An 18,819-nucleotide genomic window follows, 5' to 3' on the forward strand; every position below is an offset into this window, starting at 1 on the left:
GTGAGGCTACTATATTGTATTATATGGTGACATATCCTCTGTCGGTGAAGTACAAATTTCCTCCCTAAAGGCATTCCACCACCCCATTTCCTGTCCCACTTCTTGGGGCAGCCCCGTAGTTCGTAGACCTCCTTCTCCACTATCATGCATCTATCCATCTCCGCCACCCATCCAACCATCAAAGGCTGTTTATTGGATCCCCAGAGCATCGCTATAGCCCTTTTCACCAGTAGGTACCCCAGTGCCACCCATTCTTAATCTATTTCCGTCAGGTCTGTGGCATCTCATATATTTAGAATCCCCAACCGCGGTGACAATTGGAGCTGCTTACCCAATGTGTCCCTCATTTTTTAGTTGCATTGCTCCACAGAGGACGTATCTCAGGACAGTCCCCCAAAATATGATCAAAGGTGCTGTCTTGGCCGCAGCCTCCAAGGCACAATGCAGCTGTACGGCTGCGTATTTGGGCCAGGCGCACCCCGGTAAGGTAGGACCTGTGTAGAACTTTTAGTTGTATGAGGCGAAAGCCATGGTTTATCGCTGTTTTCCTGGGGGACATTAGTGCTGCTGCGAGCCTTCGTCATCTTGAGGCCCTATGTCCGTCGGCCAGCGGTTCCGAAGAGTCCGAATGCAGTCGGGTAAGTTGTTACAGAGTTTACGATAGGTGCAGGAGATAGCCTTAGTCAAGAGCAGTTCTGAGAGCAGGCATGCCTCTAAAGGGGAGGAGTCTGGCAAGGAGGATAGATCTGGAATATTTGTGAGAAGAGCGTGTCTGATCTGCAAATATCAAAAAACCTCCCCTGGTGCAAGAGCATATTTGGTTTGCAGCTCTTTGAATGTGAGAAGTTTGCCCCTGCAGTTTAGGTCTCCTATGTTTGTTATGCCAATGGTGTCCCATTTATCGAACCCCGTGAGGTGCCAGAACAATCCCAGCTGGTGAGAGGACCACAGTGATGTAGCTTTTGTAAGTTTATCAGCCCATCCCAGGCGCTTGGTGGCCTTATGCCAAATGGCCACAATTTGTGACATTGTATTGTAGTTCCTATATTCCCAATAGGCTCTGCGCATTGGAATAGTATGTCCTGTAGTTTAGACGTAGGACTGAAGTCAACTAGGTCTCTACCGAATATACTAGACTTAATTATGGGTGTGCCAGCTAGCTCAGAGGTCACTAGAATTTGTGTCATCTAAGACTGCTTGAGATGCTGCTGCAGCTCTCACCCTCTCGTCGTCACTATCCGTCATTCTGTTATGGTTATGATTCCTATGCCTATATTAGGATATGATATTTTATACCTATATAAGGTAAGGACAAGCAAGGTCCAGTGAAGGTGATAGGACCGAGAAGCAAGGCCCAGGAAGGCACAAGGAGAACATGCACTGAGCACACACCCCAGTGGCTGTCTGACGTCACCGCCAGCGAGCGCAATGTGTCACACGCCTCGAGTGGCAAACAGCCCCGACTACAAGTAAACCCAAACACAAGCAGCAATGACAACAACCGCTACCACCAGCAAAGATAAAAGGTCCACAAGATGCCAACTTCTAAAGGTGGCTATCCCTAAAAAAAGGAAAAGAAAAGACTGGTGCAGAGCACGCACCACACATGGCTGCCCAACGCTAGCTCCGTAGAAGAGATCGCACTACCCGCTCCAACTGGTGAACAGGCACAACCACAAGCGGCACCACCGGCACCCCAAGTGCCAGAAAAAAAGCATCCAGAAGAAGACGGAGCGCACGTCTCTAGATGCGTGCAGAAGGCAGCGCCAGTTGACTGGGTGCACGAGAGAGCGCCCCAGAAATAAACATCGCCACAAAACAGCACTTCTGAACGCAGGTAGGAGAGCATCCACGTCTCCACCACCCCAGCGAAACCCCGCAGTGGGCCAAGGCATCCCAGAGTGTCCTCCATCACACTGCCTCAAGACGGAGTCAGCGGTGACCCACGACAGGCAAGAGAGCAGTCGCACACCCCACGTAGGAGGCTGCCACAGCAACAGATACTCCAACAGCACAGCGACACGTGACCAGACGTCACAGAAAAGGAAGACCGTCACAAGAGAGACGCGACCAGTGAAATGTCCATGTGGAGCAACATGAGACAGGTGGCAGGACGCCACATCCAAAGAAGAGCCTGGTCGGAAGAAAGAGAAGAGCGCGGCACAATGCCATTCTGCAAAGGAGGAAAGAACAGTGGCATGACGCCACAGGGCAGACAACCGACACAGGTGCATAAGATGGAACAGAGAAGAGCAACGGGACCAAGGACTCGCATCAGTACTGAGGAAGGTGTTCATCCCCACAAGCCAGCCACCGGGGTGCAGAGACGTCATTGGAGACAGCTCCGTGGGAGGACCTACTGTAAGCCGTTAGCAGCGCAGTCTGCATCCCAGCTCCACGCTCCTTCTCACTCCCTCAAGTCACCCCAACAGAAGATCGCCGCCTGTCTGCCTACTGAAGAAAACTACCATCTTGTTACCACCGTCCAGGTGCATCACCACCAAAGAGCGTCACACCACCCGAGTAAATCCACACACCCAGAACAACTGGAGCTCAGAGAGGCGAATAACCCAGGAACAGTCTGTACACCCCGTTCATCCAAAGCCTGCCGAATTAGAGCACACCCGGCCATTGGGAGATCCACCCTTGGGGACTACACAAGACTTGACCTTGGCCCTGTTGAAAGTTCCGCAGCAACCCTAAGCGTGGCCTATGCAACATCCCGCACAGCCCACGCAGTCACGTGGCAGTCCAGGGGACAAGGGTCTCGATGGAGTCCCTGTGCGAAAGGGGTCCTAGTAGGAGAGATGTGTCGACCGCCGCTACATGTCAGGCGCAGGAAGCACGAAGGTTACGGCTGAAGACTAGTCACCCACAAGATCGGCAGAGGAAGACGCAGCACCCGAGTCCAGACGGTGAGGACGTCCAGACCATGACACCACCATCGGAGGCTACATGAGAGACTTGGCCGTGAGTCCATTTGCAGTTCCTCAGCGACGCCTTTGCGCGGCTCCTGCAAAGCCCGCACGGTCCACACGGTCCCATCTCAGCCAGCAGGGAAAGCCCTCCAAGAGGCTCCAGTGGCAGTGGAGTCCGGGCGAGAGAGGCAAGTCGAACGTCGCTCAGCCGTCAGGAGCAGGGGAGTCACCAAGCGGCGGCACCCCGCAGGAAGGCCTCACTCACCGAGATCGTCTCCGACACCGAAGTGGATTTCACCCCAGCTACAGATGCATCGACATAAGATTTGTACAGATGAACTTCACCACTGCGAAACCAGACGTTCTACAAAACGTCGCCTAGGCGAAAAAGGCATCCTGACGATGCTGTTCAGAACTCTAACATTGCCCAGCAGACGGCCTGAAGAGACTCGTTTGGTGGTGATTTTTGCTTTGTTGTTTTTCTTACAGGTTGGACTTTTGTTTGTTTCGCTTCATTAAAATTCGGGAGGGATGTAGTATCCGGCTGGATACATTCTAGTGGTCTGCCCGTTATGTCACACACTTTACACCCTCCCACCACAGGCGTCACCGGTCAGATGACCCTGTTTATAAAAGGGGCTGGAGTGCACGGGCTCCAGGCCAGTGACCAGAACCCCACTACTGTGTTCGTGTGTGTTACTTTCAAGTATGTGGACCTAGCGCCAGCAACTTTACACTATCGACAAGGCCAGGGTGACATTTCTTGCTCCCATCCTCGTTTTGAGAATATCCTTCAAAGGACTCTGCACCCTTTCAGTAAGGAAACCGTTTTTAGGTCAAAGCCTGCGTTGCAGCGCATGCGCTGCTGCAGGCGAGAGTTCTTGTAAACAAGAAGGGGCATGAAACCACGCCCCTTCTGCCATTGGCCGCCCTCGCAAAACGGAGGCCTGCCACTGGACAAAGCCCCTGTCCGGATGATTTGTCCGGTTGTGATCCCACCTCTCGAGGACTGGATGACGTGACTTACGGTGTCGCAAGCATATTCTCTGAAATATCGCCATGGCAACTATGAGTCAGGTCACCAGTCCGGGAGGGGCGGGATTCATTCTTGCATTTCCGGCGATGTTTTTTTTTATTGTTGCCTTTTCGCAGTCATTCCTGCGCATTCCTCGGCGGTGGAGGAGGTAGGGGAGAGGCTTTGCTGGTTCAAAAATCATTTGCATGGTGGCTGCTTGACATTACTTTCGCTGCACGGGCGCCATGCTTTAGATTTCAGTGCGGCAACCACTGCTCTTCCAAGATTTGGTGAGACACGGTTCCAGCCGTCGCTGGCGTCGCCGGGAGCCGGAGGGTGTGTATGTGTGGGGGGGGTATGTGGGCCTCTCTTGAGTCAGTGACAGATGGGGAGTCCAGGGAAGCAGGCCCGCTTGCCCTTCTGTCCCTCTCACACCGTGCCTCACCGTGCCTCACTTTAGCATCAAAAATTCAAGATTCCAAAGAAAGGACAAACAGGAAGTGACCTTTATTGATTGCAAACAAAACACTATTTAGATACGTCAAACGTTAAGAAATAAAGTGAGCGTCATTTTCGCAATTAATTAAATATTCAGCTGCGTGAGGGAACGTGTCATTGGCTCAACGCCTCAACAGTCTAACAAGTAGAACCCCTTACACACAGCGCTGCTTACTGCTAGCGAGTCTGTGAGACGCTCTCTGATTGGACAGGTAGGAGGTGAGTTTGGGAGGGAGGTGCATTTTGTTTTATAGTGTGACCTATGTGGGAAGCATTGGGTGCCGGCCACAGGGCTGGACGCGTGCTCCAGTTGCGGCTGCAACTGGTCGCCATGCTTGCGCGTGAGGGGAGGTGGGGCGGAAGCGTCCGCGGGAGAGAGAGCTGTGCTTGTAAGCCTGCTGATCATTGGATGGGAGATGGGGTCAACTTTGGAGGTGCGCTTGTGTACTAAGTAGCGCAGCGAGGAAGGCCATGGGCCCTGGTGCTTTCAAGGAAAATGTCCCCTTTAACTGCAGTTGGGGTGGCAGTACAGCAATGATCAGGGTGCATTGGGCCCTGGCGCCACTGCACCTGCTGCGCCAAAGGTAGCTACTTCCCTGTGGGTCCTGGGGTAGGTGTTTGGGAGCAGTCGGGCCCGTCCAGCTCTTCAGATCTCGAGTTGCGTGCAGAGATGGCTCGCTCTGGCTGGGAGGGAGTTCCCGGGAAGAAGGCTCTCGAAGGACTTTCGGGCCCAACTGGGGAGAGCAGGTGGCCTAACGGCTAGGGCGGCCGACCTTGAAACTGGGGATCCGGGTTCGAGTCTCGGAATTGAAGCTGAACCTCCTGTGATCCTGGGCAAATCACTCAATCTCCCCGTGCCTGGCAAAAATGAATGTGTGTCCACAAGTAACGTAACTGGAGCTATGTAAAGCGCTCTGATACCCGATTCGGGTCTAGTTTGCGCTATATAAAACTCTGCAAAATAAAAAAAGAAACTGGAATTTACAAACAGGCCTCACAGAGGAGATGGATTGGTACATTAAATGCTCCCTGCTAAGATCTGGTGATCTGCCTGTCGAATCCCCTTTTACCAGCTCAGGCTTTCGAGATTGGTAGAACGAGGGCCCTTAAATGTGTGAACATTAACACCTGCAGCGCTTCGAATGAAAGAACTGTAGGTTGAAGCGCTATATGAAGACATTGTTAACATTATTATAGGCGAAGGGGTCTTTTGCAAATCTTTCCGACACGGGGGGGCCTAGAAACGCCCCCGCCCTGCCTGGGAGGAGCGCTAGGGCAGGAAAGCTTTTCATCTTTCTTGTTTCTGTGAACTTTCTGCTGGAATGAGACTTCTGTTAGCACTCCGCATCACAGCCCCAGCGTCTAATGCAAGGGCCCCTGCGCTGATCAGTGGTGGGGAAGGCTGCACACCAGGCCGAGGCGTGACTAAAGGGGCTGCACACCAGGCCGAGGCGTGACTAAAGGGGCTGCACACCAGGCCGAGGCGTCACTAAAGGGGCTGCACACCAGGCCGAGGCGTGACTAAAGGGGCTGCACACCAGGCCGAGGCGTGACTAAAGGGGCTGAACACCAGGCCGAGGCGTGACTAAAGGGGCTGGCAGCCGAGGCCGCACCAGCTGAGCTGTCCACGGATGACGAGGGGGCTGCACACCAGGCCGAGGCGTGACTAAAGGGGCTTGCAGCCGAGGCCGCACCAGCTGAGCTGTCCACGCATGACGAGGGGGCTGCTTAGCTCTAGACGAAGGGTGTGCCTTGACTGTGGGGTGAAAGAGGCATCTGGGAGATACATTGTGAAATAAACACATTGGAATGTACTGTGTAGGAAAACATGAAATAGCTCAGTGGGTGATGTGGCTGCTGTACAGATCTGTTCAATCAGGTCATAGTTATTGTTCTAGTTCGGTAGCTCAGTGGGTTAATAGGGCTGCTACAGAGATGTTTGTACCCTGCATGTCATTGTTCAATCTGAGTAAGGTAGCTCAGTGGGTTAACGTAGCAGCCAGGATCTGTGTCACCTTCGACCAGTCCGGTCTTTGTATCCAACACCACTCTGTATTCTGACACGTCTGACGGAGTATCAACTACAAGTTCCAGCATGCAACGTGCTTTTTTGTAAAAAGCCAAATAGATCTCACATTTTAGAAACTTTGACCTATTGGCATTGTAAATGACAATGCCTTTTATTATTGCAGGTTTTTTAAAACACACAAATAAACGGCATTGTAATTTACAATGCCAATAGCTCAAAATCTCAGAATTGCGAGACCTATTGCATTGCAAATGCTTGTTTTAATCGTTTTTACTGTTCATTTTGCAATTTCTATTCCCTGAATGACAAGCTTGGGCGACATATCAATGCCTGTGACCGCTCTCATCAGATACCGTGGCTCTGTCAGAGCACATGTAGCGCTGTGTGCACTAGGCGCATTGATTCCACACGTACATGTAGCGCTGTGTTCACTAGGCGCGTTGGTCCGCACGTTCATGTAGCGCTGTGTTCACTAGGCGCATTGATTCCACACGTACATGTAGCGCTGTGTTCACTAGGCGCATTGATTCCACACGCTCATGTAGCGCTGTGTGCAATAGGCGCATTGATTCCACACGTACATGTAGCGCTGTGTGCACTAGGCGCATTGATTCCACACGTACGTGTAGCGCTGTGTTCACTAGGCGCATTGATTCCACACGTACATGTAGCGCTGTGTTCACTAGGCTCATTGATTCCACACGTTCAGACCTCGACGCAGGGGCGGATGGATATTGTAGTCCGAATGTGTATATCAGGAAGAGGAAGCTGCATTAACACGCGAGGCGCGAGGACCGTGGCCTGCCTGGGCTCACTGAGGCCGCTCATTCGTTTTGAGGCGCTAGAAAGAAACTCCCGTGGGAGGAACCCGCGTCCATCAGGCCTCAGAGCGAGAGCACGGCGGGTGGAAGAAGTGCAGGTATGTTGAGAGGCCAGGGGCAGACTCCATCGCCTCGAGGCGCTACAATGAAACATGTTAGTTTTGAACGAGGATCACGGGGTGCGCTGCCTCCGGAGCCGGGATTTCCGCTCCCTGTACTTTTAAAACTACTTTAACCGCGCATCTGCTCTCACTCGGGAGAACGGGCTTCTTTATTTATATATAAAGAGCGAGCGGGGGCGGCCCCGGGGGCTGAGTCATGACACAGGATGCTTCCGCTATACATACTCGAGTGGAAACAGACATTCAGATCGAATACACTTCAAATATAAAACTACGGCCAGGGCTTCTTACAAACTAGAGGCTCTGTTCACCTGGGAGACGGCCGCCTTATTATAATAATATATATATTATTAATATATTATATATTTATTATAATCGGTTTTTTGTTTTCTCTCCCTTATATCCCCACATTTCTCACATGCCTCATTGATTAAAGGTGTTATCTCCAATAATCGAACCTCACATATTTTAATATTGAAGCCAAGGACGATCGACTTTATGGACAGAAGTTTGTTCTCTTTGAGGCCAGACTTCTTTAGTCTGAGGGTCGGTGTTATTCCTCAATTGACCTCAGTGGAGGGACTGAGATGAGGAATTAACTCATCAGTTCAGTCTCTTTAAATGTGGTTCCGCCCTGTGGATTCCGGGCTGGACAGGGTTAAACGGAATAGAGGGGCGGACGCCGCCTTTAGGGCCCTGGACAGAGTAGAGTTGAGAAACACCACCAGGGTTTGGAGGATAAAGATTACCCAAGGTGAGGATGAAATACAGGAAGCAAAGAGACTAGGAGGCTTGTCCCCCCCCCCATGTAGATACCGATGGGGAGAAGGGGGGGGGGTCTGCTCTGTACCCACCCAGGGGTACAAGGACAGCCTGACCTGGAATATGGTTCAGTTAAATTCTGTTCAACTTACATATCTGGAGGATGTTAAAGGATAAATCCCTCTCTTTCAGTTTGTGTGGCCACCACGGGGCATATGCCGGGGGCTCCTAGTTTTATTAAATCGACCACCAAACAAAAGGAGGTTTCCACCCATTTAATTATAAGGATGAGGTGTCTGTGGTCCCCAGTCCATCCGAAAAGCATCAGAGAATAGGATACTCGAGTCCATTGGGAATAACAATGGGATGATGAGAACTGGGGGATGAGAACGGGGGCGATGGATGCAGGCATGTTGATGGTAAGGAGTCTTAGGTTGTTTGTTTTTGTTTAGGCCCTAAGTTCAAGAAACATATACAGTCTGATATATATAACTTGGTGTGTTTGCATTTAGGAAAGATCATAAAATGCTCTATGTAATCTATTAAGACAGTAGTATATATTTAGTAGTGATGATACGGATATTTATCTGTATGTTTTATAACACAGGTTTAGGACCAAATCCTGGGCACCATAGAAGGCAGAGAGAGAGAGGTCGGTAGTTACGTCCCTATGAATGTCGAATAGATGCTCCGCGGCCCGGCCCGGATCCCAGGTCGCGTTGGGTTGGCGGGTCTCGATCTTTTAGTCATTGTCGCTGATGCGGCTATCTTTTCCACTGTCCATCTCTGATTTTTTTACTTTCTTGATTGTAATCTGTGTAACGGTAGAGAGCAGGACTTAGAGCATCTCTTGTTTACCTGCCCAAACGTAATAGTTGTTAAAGCGCGGAAAAGGTTTCTGGACCCAGTTTATGTTAAATGTAAAATCAACTCTGTACATGAAATGATTAATCTATGCAATGCTCCGCCAAAGGAATTTGTATGTTATCATCTTTTAAAATTTTTAAAACCACTTTTATCTTTGTATTAGAATGAAAGCTTTTTAACAAAATGGTACAAAATTGATTATATGGTATTCATTATTTGTGGTCCTCAGTGGAGTACCAAATCAAATCAAATAAAATAAACTTGAAACTAAACTTGAAACTTGATTGTCAAGAGAGAGGTGCTGCAGCAGTGACCCCACTAAGGCTGATGAAATTCAGTCTCTAGGGGCTTTGGCACGAGGCAGTCAGACCCTATGCCACGCGGGCGGTGAGAAACATTTGTCTTGCAGCAGTCCCTCTTCAATGTTTAACAGATGGCAGACTGCCCTCTTTGTCGTGATGCAGCCTTCATGGCCATCAGAAACTTCCAGTAAATGCTTCAGGTATCTTAGGTAACACACTAGTTAGCATTTTTGACACTGAATGATGCCAGTCACACTTGCAGTGACTAGATTGATATAATAAATGAGCAACAACGGTCCTTGACAAAAGGGAGGTGCACATTTAAATAATTATAGCCCACAATCTGCGCTATAATGAAAAATATAGCGCAGATTGTGGCCTATAATTATTTAATACTAATTTTTATACTAATACCCTTGGTCCTTGCTTACCGAGTGGGTTCCCTTGTTCTTTTCAATAATACTATATTGATATAAGGCAGTTGTTCAAAAGTAGTGTAATTTAACAGCCCCACCCACATTGAAGGTGCAACTAGTTTAATGTTCTAATGAAATTAGTGCAGCCCTTTGTGAAACTGTTGTTATGGATGAGCTAAATTGTGCAGCGCAGTGTGTGTAGTGCTTGCTTATTTCCTGTGCTGGCAGGGTGTAGATACATGGTCTCACAAAAGTACTTTTTGTGGCAGAAATCTCTCCACCCGAGCCAAATTTTCTTTTTGGGGTTGTATGTTTTGTTTCCTTACTCACGGCATTTCCATTTGTTTTTTTCTGTCCCTTATTTTCAAATTTCACCAGCTACCACTGGTCTGCGAAATGACTCTGCTACAGTGACATGTAGGAGTAAATCTGCTTTTTCTCTTCTGCCTTGTCTGGGGTCTATCGCCTGTCTGTGTATGAGGCCGCGTGCTTTTCTAACTGCTGATAGAGAGAAAATAATACGCAAGACACTTATAGCGACCGTTTCGCGTTTCACTCCAACCAAGATGTTAGGTTTGCATAGTTCGCTCAGACTCCATAGATCAAATATTGTGCTAGGTGCAACTAAAATGTAACAAGCATCGGTGAGTGAAGACGGCGGAGGCAAACGAACTGCAGGAAGCGTGCTGTGCAAGCAACAACAGGCAAGCAACGACAACAAGGAAGCAATAAAAACAGGATGGAGCAAGGATTTAAAAAAGTACCTGAATCTGAGCTTCAGCCATGGCAGACACCAATAAAGCAATTAATCAGTACTTTGTCCATGCTCCATGAAAAGGACAAACATACAACGAAGAAAGTGAAACCAACAGGTGCTGGCTAATGAGAAGCAAGGAAATGAATAAACGAAATATCCAGCAAGCGAATCACAGGAGAAACCAAAAAATGACAGAGAAGCAGCGTAAGACATGATGGACAGGCACATGGATAGATGTAGGCCACAAACGCCCCTTCATCAAAAATATCAAACACCAATACTTGCCTCCAGACCAAAGCCTAGAGTGCTCTTATCTTAGCATCCCCAGGGGTCTGAGATAAATACAGAGACAGAGAGACTAGGCCAGGTGCAAAGACAAACCAAACACAAGGAGATGATGGACTGAGCGCTGAAACTTTTCAGACACTCACCCACAGGTACTATTAGATCAGGGTTGAATCCATCATCGTCCTTTAGCTCACTCCGCCACCCCACTTCAAACCCAGCCATATTCAAATCAGTCTTGACCCTGTGACTCATGGGAACAGTCCAGCCCAAACTGCCAAGCCAGGCCTTCCCTGGGCCATAAACAAGCTTCCTGGGACCGGTTTCGGGGTAACACCCCTCATCAGCCAGGATAGCTTAAATCCAGTGGCAAAGTGAGCAAGGGACCCACGTCTGGACATACCCTGCCAACTGCAAAGACAGACGGATGTACACACACACTCACGCAAACACTTACACAAACACACTTTAAAAACACACAGACTGTACATAAAATGGACTGTAATGAATTATTTCTGTGTGCAATGGTTTTAACAAACTATGCAAATAAACTTGAAACTTGAAACATATACTGTACATGGAACAGAGGCTCTTGGGCAAAAAGAAGCTGTGTTATGTGGGTTTATTTCTGTACTGTAACACAGGCCAACTACAAGCCTACCTGAGTAATTAAACGTTTTATTGTTCTCCCTTTATCATATAGGCTCAAATTCTTCAAAAAGACTATCCAGATCTCACAGAATCATTTCTTTTATTTTCCTTAGGCTTTGGCCCTGCAGGCTCCTTCCTAGCTCCAGAGGCTGAATGGGGCTCGACCTCCAGTGTCCTCAGATTAAAGGAAAAGGTGAGTGTCTTTTTAAGTAGATAAAAACATCTCAAAGTGATTGGCTAGCCACATCCTCTCAAATTCTCACCTATGGCTGTTCTTCCCAGCTCTATCGTATCCAGCTATGTTCTACTTTCTATGCACAGTTGTATTTCTTTTTCTTTATTTCCCGTGTCTGTTTTATTCTTTCTTCTGCTGTGCTCTCATTCCTAAAACTCTCTTTGCCTGAACCCCCATCACAATTATAAGGCCCTTAGCTAGGCCATCAAGTCTTGCTTCTAAAAGAAAATAAACCCAGAAGATTTTAGGGCTCGCCCTGTAAACAGGATTTTATGCATTTTTTTTGTTTGAATATCTTTTATTGTTTTTTTTTTTTTTTTGTATTCACAGTGCGTACCATAGAAGTAACCGTAGAAATGTAACATTACATCTGGCAGCCAAACAGTAATATTCAGCACAAACTATAGTTTGCCACAGTGTTACACGTTTCATACTATACAAACCAAAGATGCACACGAGGGCGTGTCGTTTGAGGAATCCTGTATCTGGTTAGTGGTAGGTCCATTTAGGAAAGGAGGATTTAGCGGGAAACAGTAAACCACCACAAAGCCCAAGGCGCAGGAAGACCAAAGGAGTTCGTAAACCAAGATGAACTTCAGAGAGTATATAGCATCATGGCCTTATTAACCATTCACCATGGTTCCTAGTAATGCAATACAAAGGATTTGATCTTATCTATGCGCCTCTATTGGCCTGCAACTTTAAACAGTCATAGGACGGATCGTCCGAAACATCATTATTAACATATGCAAGTAGGTATGAGGCAGCGTGTACATTGTCCGATATTCATAACATTATAACAACCGTTAGAACTAAAACCATAATGAGACACAAGATAATTAAAGCAAGGGAAAAAAAGGGGGGGGGAGAATAATAAGCTAATAATGAAATCATAGGTGTGTTACTGCAAGTGCGTGACATTAATCATGGGGTATAGGTTGTGCGGGGGTCAGGAAACATGCTGCTACTGTGTTCAGGATCTGTCGAGGAGGGAAGGGCTATTATCTTGTGCAACACCAGCATCAGGCTCACGGCGCAGTGGGAGTAAAGCTGCTGGTATCCAGGTCAGCTACACGGCAATCTAGTGTGACAAAAGTGTTCCGCAGAGAGGCATAAGACATAAAGAGATCGCACGGGCCCACAGTCAGGGCTAACAAGGGCATATCTAATGAGCCCCTCTTCGAAGGCATGCTTGGTGAAAAGCGTTCAGGATGTCATCCCAGGACTGTGCTATGGGATATTTTCGTAGTCCCGCCGTCTCCTCCCTATGAAGGGTTGCACTTTCCGCTTTCGCCCGATTATCAAAAAAGTTGCACCAGTGCGTCACTTGCGGGGGTTCGCTGCATTTCCACCACTTAGTGATTAATCTCTTCGCTGTGATAAGCCCAAGGTCCCAGAATCTAGAGGGGACTTTAGTTTGTTTCGTCCTTTTATGTAGACCCAATATGCACGTCTCCCATGTATGCTGCATTTCCCTGCCAACACCTTCCGCAAGGGAAGTTGTCACAAAGTGCCAATATGTCTGTAATGCGGGGCATGACCATAGCATGTGTAAGAGGTCTGCATCTACAAGTGCGCATCTCGGGCATGCGGATGTCGCGATTTGGAAGTATTGATTGAGTTTATCAGGCGACAGATATGCACGGTGTATAATATAAAGCTGTATAAGCTTCAAGCGGGAGTTGCGCGGGATGTTCGTGGCGCCAGCCAGCACTACGGCCCATTCCTTATCTGTCCATGCTCGTCCCCTGTTCACCGCCCACTTGTCTCGAAGGCTCTGAGACGAGCATTGCGTATGGGCAAGCAGTGCCTGCGCTAGCCAATGGATCACATGGGAGCCATTTCCCATTATATGCAAGTATTGCCCCAGCAGATGTGTCGGCAACTCTCCGGAGAGGTCACCCCAGGCGCACGTTAACGTGTGCACAATTGTTGCATGCAGGAGGAACTGCCCTACCGGAATTCCCGTGTATGGAACCAAAGTTTCAAAAGGAACCAATAGCACCTCTGAATATAGGTCTCCCACCGTGTCCACCTCGGCCTGTACCCAGTGCTCCAGCTCCGCATCCATGATAGCATCTCTATCCTTGGGCATTCCCAGCAATGGAAGTATTGGGGCATACGGTATCCCGGCACTAGTGAGCTTCAAGCTTCTCATATAGCATTTGCGTGCAACTGCTAAATGTAACTGCGATGGATAGGAAGTCCTGGTCGGTGGATGAAACAGTGTTCGGACTTGCGTTTGTGTCAAGACCATGGATTCTGTCGCAGTATCCCCCAAATTCTTCCCACTCAGCCAGCCGGCCACCCACTGCAGCTGTGCCGCCAGATAGTAGAGTTCCTGGTTAGGAACCGCCAGGCCTCCTGTATCTGTAGACGCATAGAGATTCATCAACGCTACGCGGGGTCGTCCTGTATTCCATATGAGATTTCTAACTGAGGCTTCCAATTCATGGAATATGCGTGTTGGGACGTATACCGGGAGGTTGGCGTAGTAGTACAATAGTCTGGGTAAGACTATCATCTTCGTCAGTGTGACACGGCTGGGTACATTTAGGGGGAGGGTCTTCCAAAAGTTCATTTGCGCTTGCAGAGAGGAGATAGCTCGCACCAAATAACCCTCCAACACATCTATCGGGGTTCTGTAAATATATATTCCGAGATTGCGGAACGTAGTAGGGTACCAGGTGAGTCGCCCACCATTGATAGTGACTTCACACTCCTGCGTGTCAGCACTGAAGGAATCCACCCCAGATTTGGTCCAATTGACTTTAAGTCCCGACAGTGCCTCAAAGGTGCGAAATACATCAGATAGGGTCGATGGCAAACAGGTCAGGTCTCTGACATATAAGAGTAGGTCATCGGCTGTATGGAGTCCGTCTGCCAGGGGGATACCCCAATCCCCACCATGTGCTCTCAGCTGCTCTGCCAGGGGCTCCATCACCAGTGAAAAGAGCAGTGGGGATAGGGGACATCCCTGCCTTTTGCCCCTCCTGACACGAATGGCATCAGACAACAACTTACGGATGCGAACCCGCACCGCGGGTTTCTGATACAATAGGCCCACCATTTGAATATAATCATCCCCGAGTTCCTATTTCCTTAACACCGCTACAAGGTAAGGCCACTCCACGGAGTCGAATGCTTTCTCGAGATCTAGCACCAAACACCCCGATCGGGGCCACTCTTTCGTGGCAAAGCTTTGCACTCTAAACAAGCGTCGGATGTTAAGTGAAGTGCTACGAGTGGGCACAAAGCCGTTTTGGTTGCTGTGCACGAGGGTAGGTACCAGTGGGGCCAGCGCAGAAGCAAGGATTTTGTAGTCGGTATTCAGGAGGGCTAGTGGGCGATAAGAGCCTAATAGCGCACAGTCTCTGCCAGGTTTCGGGAGGGAAATTAGATTAGCTTCATTTAACGTGGGTGGGAGGAAAGAGTCAGAAATGGCCGCCGCATATACTCTTAGAAGTTCTGGGATTAGAATATCAGAGTACGCTTTATAGAATTCGGCTGGGAGCCCCTCTGGACCCGGGGATTTGCCATTGGAAAGGGAAAAAAATTACAGTACGCAATTTGTCAGGTGTGAGTGGGGCCTCCAGTTCATCACGTTGCACATTGTCCAATCTGGGCAGTGTTATGTAGGAAAGGTAGTCAGCTATATCAGCAGCAGAAACCTGTAATCTAGAGCAGTACAATTCCACATAATGGTCTACAAAAGCTGCATGAATGGCACTCTGTGTGTATGCTACAGTATCCTGACTGACGCGCACTGCTGTCACTGGCGTCGCCATTGCATCCTGTTTGATCAGCCAGGCCAATAACTTGCCTGGCTTGTCACCAAGATGGTGGGTACGCGCTGAATGGGCTTTATAATTTAAGTGTCGCAACCTGTCAAGTAGACGCGTATGTTCCTCATGAGCCTCTGACAGCGACCCTTCATTTCCCTCCGCCGCTTCCTGCTCCCTCCTAAGTAAATCGGTTTCGATGCGCGTCAGCTCCCTGTCTAAGTGTTTCTGCCTACCTGCCTGTGTGCCTAGACAGTGACCTTTAGTTTCGACCTTAAACGCGTCCCACTCAATTTGGGGGGAGGATGCAGTGTGATTGTTTTCCTCAAAATATTGTACAACATGTGCAGACATGGAATTGCGAAAGGGTGCATCAAGTAGTAAGTCGGGCTGAAGCCTCCTGGTGGGTATTGGTGGATGCGGGCGTTCCCACGCTAGGTCTAAGACATGAGGATTGTGATCAGAGGGGGTGCGACCCATATAGTAAGTGTCAGTGACATGGGGGAGCAATTCACTCGATAACATGTACCTATCTAGCCTGACATGTAACGTGTGCGCACCAGAATAATAGGAGTATACCTTGGTTTGTGGGTTACGACTCCGCCAAGCATCGTGTAAGTCCCACTGTGAAGCCCAGGCCGCTACTGCTTTCATGGCACTGTGTATGGGCGCGCCAGAAAGGGGTGGAAAGGAACGGTCCAAGGCAACGTCTAATATGCAATTATAGTCGCCCCCCAGCACCAACGGTACTCCGTGCCAAGGCGCCAGGACCGTAGACAGCCTTGCAAAGAAACCCCCTGGTCCGTGTTAGGAGCATATAATGAGGCTAGGACAATCGGTTGGCCATCTAACCTACCCTGTACAACTACATACCTGCCCTCAGGGTCCACCTGGGATTGCAAGACTGCAAATGGGGTCCCAGGCCTCACCCAAAGTAGCGTCCCACGGGCATAAGCCAAGTATCCGGTTGCATATAGTTGCCCTCGCCACCTGCGATGTAGTTTCTGTACTTTCGCACCAGCTAAATGTGTCTCTTGTAGTAGAGCTATGTGGATGTGGTGCCATTTAAGGTAAGAGTAAATTTGGTACCTACGTGATGGTGTATGCATACCACGCACATTCCACGTGCCTATCTTAATCACCGACATGGCGATCCCAGGTAACCTCCCCACTCCCTCCCCACCACAGGTTTACAGCAGATAGTTTGCCCAGTGCCATCACAGTCCACCCATTCCGAGCTACAGAGGATAGATTAGCGGTCAGTTGCAGTCTATGCACAAAAAAAGAATACAATTCAATCATGACATGGAAGAAAAGAAACCAGTAAACAATGCCAAAAGGTCGACAGCGGAACATGCCGTCGTCCAAACTCTTCAATGAGGCAACAAACCTCCAAGTACAGGGGGGTTGCTATGCACCTGGCACGACTGTTCCGTTACGTCTGCAACTCAAGCAGAGGGAGCGCCCCTCCTCTCAGGCAGCTTGTGTCAGCCAAGGTAAATGCAAATCGTTCGGTCAGAAAGCCCACGGTCAGCAAGTCACATAGTTCAGCGTTAGGGCACCACTGGAAGGCGGAGCTTCCCCCACATTCCCCCGCCCACTAAGTGAGGATCCATCACTATCAGGCTCGGCCATTAACCGGACAGTTCCGCAAAGCCCTCACCTCTCCATAATCCATCCACCTCAACATTAGTACTCACTGCGCAGTGCACTGTAGATAGAGAGTTCAGTGCATCTCCAGGCTCCGGTCGCCACATTGCACGAAGGCCTAGTCGATACCAGACTTGGTAGTACAGCAGGAACGCCCAGTAGTAAACAAACAGTTCCAGACAGTATAATTGTACAGTCAGTGGATCAGATCAGCTGTTTGCGGAGTAACATCCGGTTGTTCTATGGACATCTGAGAGTCTGGCAGTCCATAAATGTGTTCGTCATCACTAGGTAGTTCGCGTGGACTAGCATCTGGAGCTGCATCTGTACTTGGGGAGGCACTAAGTTCCGCCACCATCCTGAGGGCGTCCTGTTGCTCACTGTGGATAAGCTCCGCTGGCGGACTCCTCTCCGTCATCTCGCGTGTTCTATGCACTGAAGTTGATCTGTTTCTACGCCGACGTCGGGGTCCTCTGAAGCGGGGCATGGGTGATGACTCCGATGTCGTCCGGGTTTCTGCGGCCATGCCAGCATCCAACCAGGTCTCCACTTCCTCTGGAGTGGCAAAGAAATGGATGGGTTTTATCCTGTGCCACCACCTGCAAGCGCGCCGGGAAGAGAAGGGAGTACTTCAAATTTAGTTGACGGAGCCTTTGCTTGACTGCCAGAAAGGAGTGTCTCTGGCACTGAACATGTATGGTGTAGTCTGGGAAGAACATTATTCGAGCATTATCGATGCGGACCTCCTGTAATTTCCTAGTTTCCCGTAGGATGGAGTCACGATCTCGATAATTTAGAATCCTGAAGAGCATAGGCCGGGGGTTGGACCCCGTCGTGAGCGGTCGGGTCGGTACCCGGTGTGCTCGCTCTACGACAAAGTGTGGCCGGCAGCAGGTTTCTCAGCCTGTCCTCCATATGCGTTGCAGGTTCTCTCCCCTCCCATCGCTCCGGCACACCTACAAGGCGCACGTTATTTCTCTGTGCCCTTCCCTCCGCATCCTCAGCACGATCTTCCAAGAATTCCACTCTGTTTAGGAGGTCCTGCACTTGCTTGTCAGTCTGAACGACGCTGGGCGTGAGGTCAGCGACTGCACCCACCAAGGTGGTGGTGCGTTCCGCCAGTTTCTTGTGATCGGCTCGCTGGTGCATGAGATCGATCACAACACCGTCTATCTTGGTCTCCAGGGAGGTGCGGGTTAGCTGGATTGATTCTTCCAGACGTTCCATGGCAGCCAGCATCGAGTCAAGCCTGGAAGCTGTCTGGTCCACATCAGCTGACTGTGTTTGTTTGCCTATTCTCCCCTTCGTCTGTGTGCCACCTGCGCCAATCCTCGCCCTGGTACCCCCCAGACATGAGCGGCGCAGTAGGTAGCGAGTTGTTGCCTCACACACTAGTGTCCAATGGTCTGCGAGGTGCTAGTCAACCCCAGGATCAGTGAGAGAGGGTGGGCGTCAGGAGGTGAGCACCCGCAAAGATGCGCTGTTGCCGGATGGGACAGGTGGGCCGTGTCTCAGTGATCTACATCGAGAAAGTGGTGCAGCGGGAGGGGGGGGGGGGCAGCCAGCGCCCATCTTCGAGTCAACCAGTGCACCGCACAGTGCTGAACATGAGTTCCCGACTGCTTCACCGCAGGTGTCCTCAGCAGGCAGAGGCAAGCGTCGTGAGACAATTGTTAGGTATGGTGGCTCAGGCAGTAAATTGTAGGTAT

The 18,819-nt window shown here is 49.6% G+C and overlaps 1 protein-coding gene across 1 annotated transcript in view; it reads left to right on the forward strand.

The window, feature by feature from the left end:
* The first annotated feature begins 7,217 nt into the window (after window positions 1-7,217).
* Window positions 7,218-18,819, forward strand: part of LOC144773688 (uncharacterized) — a 187,295-nt gene continuing 175,693 nt past the window's right edge. The window contains exons 1-2 of the mRNA XM_078658838.1: window positions 7,218-7,379; window positions 11,557-11,636. The gene's annotated coding sequence lies outside the window, so the exon portion shown is untranslated. The remainder of the gene's footprint in view (window positions 7,380-11,556; window positions 11,637-18,819) is intronic.

The sequence above is a fragment of the Lissotriton helveticus genome, chromosome 8 (assembly GCF_964261635.1).
Source record: "Lissotriton helveticus chromosome 8, aLisHel1.1, whole genome shotgun sequence".
Taxonomy (NCBI): domain Eukaryota; kingdom Metazoa; phylum Chordata; class Amphibia; order Caudata; family Salamandridae; genus Lissotriton; species Lissotriton helveticus.